Raw genomic sequence first — 5,078 nt, forward strand, 5'->3', positions numbered from 1 at the left:
GTGCTTTATGGATTATGCCATCCTTACTTCTTTAAATAGTCTAAAGACAACATAATGGAAAGGAATTTCCTTTTTTAGTGGTAAGAGTACAAGCTACTGAGAGGTCACTTTTCCTCTCTTAATATCTTCTCAACTACCATTACACATGGTCAGTGCTATACATACATTTATATGATATTCATAGACAAGATTGTGCTTCAACTACTTTATTATATTAGATTATGACATATATTACCAATCAAAATCCTATTTGATTTCTTTAGAAAGTAGCATCATGTTCCTTCAATTGTGGAGAAGTGCATTGCATATTTTTTAGTTGCATTTCATGTCATCATATGGGACATGTTGATGAGTGGATGAGAGTTGCAGGAATTAATAAGTAACTTTATTTTTCAATACAATTTTGTCTTGTTATAATTCCTTGTTGTTGAACATATATATATTTATATGAATAATGAAAATAGATTGAGAATCAACAACATATTTACTCTTACTAATAATGTTTGTGTGGCTTTCTCCAATTTAAGTTTTCCATTTTTTCTTTAAAGGACAATTTAATAATAGAGATATTTGTTTCCAGTTTTAAAAACAACCCATGCCTCGGGGGTCCTAAATTGCAAGGAGGAGAAACATATGATTAAGGATGTTGATGGAAGTAGGTAGGATGCAAGGAAATTTTTGTGGATATGTCATTTTCTAAACAAGGATAAATTTCATTCTCTCATATATATTCTCCATGTTGGATTGAAAATAAAGTTCTATGGTTAATGTTCCTTTGTACGCAAATACATGTATAAAATTCCCACCAACTTCCAGACTTGCTCTATTGGTCTATGCAATATTGTAATTGAACTAGATATGAGCTTTAGTAAGAAATCATAGAAAACATTTCTAGGTACTATGTGTGAGAAGTACCAATTCTTTGCCATATATATTGATGTATAAGATATGAAAGCTAATAGACAATTAAAATCCTACTACATTAAATGCATGAGAACTAGTGCTCCTATTGTTATGTGTTCAGTTGCAATTACGATCTCTCTCTGAAGAAAATAATTTAGGTCTTCATTTTTTCTTGTCCTTGGTGACATCAAACATGGAATGTGTCTTCTATTTATCTCTAATGATAATTCTCAGGTTGGGCATGAAGTTGCTTGTCTCCAATTATAATATTAAATCAGCTAATATAAATGATGACGCAATGTTAAGGTAAATAAATTATTCAATTCAAAATAATCTTGTAGTTGTGTAGGAAGCAACATATTTTATTTGATTTTAAAATTAAGTGTTAAATTAATGTAGAGATTAATTTGTATGAAATTCCAAAATGGATGATCACATTGAAGTCAATTTTATAATTTCTTGTATTATTTATTGTTAATTTATTCCAAAAAGTCAAAAATTGTTTTCCTGAATTGTATGAACTGTGGACTAATAATATTGTGGTCTCATATAACTATGAGCTAACAATATATGCAACCACAAATATATGTAATAGGGGTTTTTCATCCTTTTCATTATTTCAATATGCATGTCATCTTGATATGTAGCTTGTGCAAATGATGTGGCATAATTTATTAATGAATAGATTTCATTGTAGAATCTAGGGAATGGTAAGCTATTTGAGATCTAATATTTTGTTTAATACATTATAGTATACGAGGCTATCCTATTATTGTATCCTTTTTACTTCATTTCATTTTATTTTAGACTTAGCTTTGGCATTTTCTAGGAGTTTTGTTTGCACTACCACATTGTATAACTAATCTACAACTTGAGTTTTTTAGCATGTAACTTAGTTAGCATGATTGTGCCTAAGATTTCCTTGAATGTTGAATACTAAGTTTAGTAAGGTGCTATTTTCTATGTTGTCGTTTTATTTTCTTTGTTTATACAGATAATCTGGCCACATATTGGCTACTATTGCCCAACTGAAGAAAACTTGTTTGAGTTTCTTTTATGGGGAAAAATGACATTGACAATATTGTTGATGTTGAGGTATATATCATATAAATAATTTATAGTCTACTTTAGTTTATATTCCAGTATTCATCTTCTTTCATGTCTTATACTCTACATTGTATCTTATTTCTTTTTTCAAAAAAGGAACTCAGTATTGATGGTAAGAAGAAGGAATTGAAGAAAGAGGAGAGAAATAACATTGAAGTGACAAAATGAAAATTAAAGAGAGAGAGAGAAGAGAACTCATCTAGCAGTACCCATAGATCCAATATCCTGCATAAGACACACACATAGAGACTGATTGTCAAGTCTTCATAGTTGGTGAATTGACCTGCAATGTCTTGACAACACAATGGCAATGTTTTGAAGTGATGAATAAATATTTAATGTGTAAATTGTACTCCAACCAATGTTAAATTGGAAATTCATATTGTAATACTTGCCATTTTATATAATATAATTTATGCGGTTGAAATTATTTCTAGTTGCACTTGGTATTATTTAGTATTGTAATTAACATATGTAACTTTTCGTTTTCATCTTAGATGAACATGTACATTGTATGCCTTTTTTTTTAGTTTAGTTGCAAAATCATATTAATTAATTTATGTTGATTAATAATGAAGACATAAAATCAATCTAAAACTACTAAATTAGTAGTTTATGTTGATTAATGATGAACATTAACATATGTAACTTTGCGTTTTCATATTAGATGAACATGTACATTGTATGCCTTTTTTTTAATTTAGTTGCAAAATAATATTAACTAATTTATGTTGATTAATAATGGAGACATAAAATCAATCTAAAACTACTCAATTATTATTTTATGTTGATTAATGATGAACACAAATAAAATGAATATACGACTAAATTAGTTACGTATAATGATTGTTAATGAAAGTAAATGAAATGAATATAAACTACTATAGTAGTCGTTTATATAATGAATATGAAACAACCAAAAAAAGATAAATGGCTACTGCAAATGAAAAATTTGTGATTACAAATCACGACTAAATTTTGTATACATATGATTATTAGTAGCTAATTTACAGTATCTTATAACATGACCAAAATTTAGTCATGTTTATTTGGTCATTAATTTGTTTCAAATGATGACAAAAAATTGTATATATATGATTACTAGTAGCTAATATATAGTATCTTATAACATGACAAACATTTTGGTCATATTTTGTTGGTCATTAATTGATTTTTTCGGGTGATCATTTAGTAATATATTTTGTTGTATATTTGGTCGTTAATTATGACAATTAACGACTAAATAAATGACTAAATTAATGACCAAATTTATGACGAAATATACTACTAGACAATAAATTTGAGACAACCAATTAATGACTACGCTAAAAATAACTAAAAGTGGGTCGCCTTATAACATACTATAAATTAGCTACTATTGGTAACCCACCGAAAGCTAGTTGTTTATACGCAAATTTTAGCCACTTTTTCAGTAATTGATTAGCCATTTTGTACTACTGGATATGCATAAAAGGAAATAAAAAGAGAAACCATGTCTACAAGGGAAAAATTCATTACCTGAGTGATGCATGACCCTTCCACTTTCGAGCACCAGTATAACGAATTCACCCAATTAATTCGGCATGAATAGAAAATTGACACAGAAGAAATTTAAAGTAACCCATGGTCAACTAAAGAGAGGTTGCTAATTGTTAGATTGAACTCAAATAACCCTATCGTTTTTATACTCCCAACTATCCATAATTTTCAACGATAAAAACAAACAAACAAGAAAATAAAAAATGCAAATGTAGGAAGTTACCCTAAACCTACATAGGCCTAACTTGGAGCTATCTTAACAACATAAAGGGAAAAAATGTAGACAAGGTCATTGTATAATTATACAAAAATCAAATAATTGGATACATAAGAAGGGTTCTTCCTACAAAAATCCTATGTCATAAATTGAAACCCCTAATACTCAAGTGGATTCAAAACTAACTTCTGATAACATTCAAAAGGACCACGTTAAAAACTAGAACAATTACCTTAAGCATACAATGCCAAGTGGAAGAGGTCCCTTCAGTATAGCATAATAACCCTTGCTCAACCAACTAGACGAGATGGAAGCAAAAAGGAAAAAAAAATGCATAAACTATTGGTGATGACCCATCCTACGAGTCGAAAAAAAGAAACCTCTTACCCATCTATTTATTTGAAACAAAGAAATGAACAGTTACAGAAAGTACCTCCACTTGGCCTGTGGAGGAGTGTGAGGACCCTAGAGTGTTGAACGCTCGCAAAATAGTGGCATATCCTGACGCTAAGCTTTGGATAATGGTGAATAATATAGTGGTTTCCAAACCTAAAACAAACAATCCTAAGGAATGTTATACAAGGTGGACCAAAACGGCAATAGACGAGTTCATAACTTTTAGATTATTTAAAGTAGAATAGCATGGAGAAACCCAAAATATCTTTACCTCGAGGAATTGCTCAACTTTGGTGTAAGCGACCAATGCAAAAATAAGATAGCTATAGGTGTTAAAAAAGCCAAAATCATGTAACAAGTGTGAAGAAACCCTTAGTTTCCATGGTGGGCTCCATAGAGCGAATAATGCCAAAAGGAAAATATGAATCACAAACATCGAGGGTTTAGAGTTAGTGTCACTTCAAATTAACCTTAACCTTTGGATGATTACCAAGTATTATCTACCATTGAATAGGGGTACAAAAGGAATTCAGATGGCAGTCACGTGAATTCGCAATGTGTAGCGAGCTCAGAGCCACCAAATGTAAACTCAATAAATGATCAAAACAATGCAAGAAGACAAGGTCATGCCCTAGGTTGCATTTCATTATTCCATCATCTATAAATCATATCAAAATATACAACTCAAATTAAGCCAAGGTATAATGTCCAATGTTGAGTGAATGAGAACTAAATATAGTGTTTAATTAATTAACGCATTTAGTGGCAACGAGAAAATAACAAAAGTAACCACTAGTTGAATTGTATCCACATGGGAGCCAAGGACACCTTATAATTCTAAGTAGTAACCATAAAAATATATCCATAGTGGTGTTTACATATAGGAGTTTGAAAATTAAATATATATGAACGAATG

This window comes from Pinus tabuliformis, chromosome 9, assembly GCF_031772625.1.
Source record: "Pinus tabuliformis cultivar Carrire ecotype Pingquan chromosome 9, CPIR1, whole genome shotgun sequence".
NCBI classification, from domain to species: Eukaryota; Viridiplantae; Streptophyta; class Pinopsida; order Pinales; family Pinaceae; genus Pinus; species Pinus tabuliformis.